Source organism: Triticum dicoccoides, chromosome 5A (assembly GCF_002162155.2).
Source record: "Triticum dicoccoides isolate Atlit2015 ecotype Zavitan chromosome 5A, WEW_v2.0, whole genome shotgun sequence".
Classification (NCBI taxonomy): Eukaryota; Viridiplantae; Streptophyta; class Magnoliopsida; order Poales; family Poaceae; genus Triticum; species Triticum dicoccoides.
The window spans coordinates 359,092,947-359,093,209 of NC_041388.1; positions in this window are offsets into that span (position 1 = coordinate 359,092,947).

Sequence of the window (263 nt, forward strand, 5' to 3'; positions counted from 1 at the left end):
ATCTCAAAACTAGCATTGATACAAACGTATGGCAACAACATTTGTTTGGCAATATAAAAAAACTAAATTTCTACTCCGTCCGTTTCAAATTAGTTCTTTTAAATTTGTCTAGATACAAATGCGTTTAGACATGTTTTAGTGTTATGTACATCCGTATCTAAACAAATTTAATGTGCGATCAATCTGGAGATCTAGTACAGTAGGTTATTGTTGTTACTGTATATACTAGTAATCGTACCTCCGAATTCATGCCAGAAGCCTTG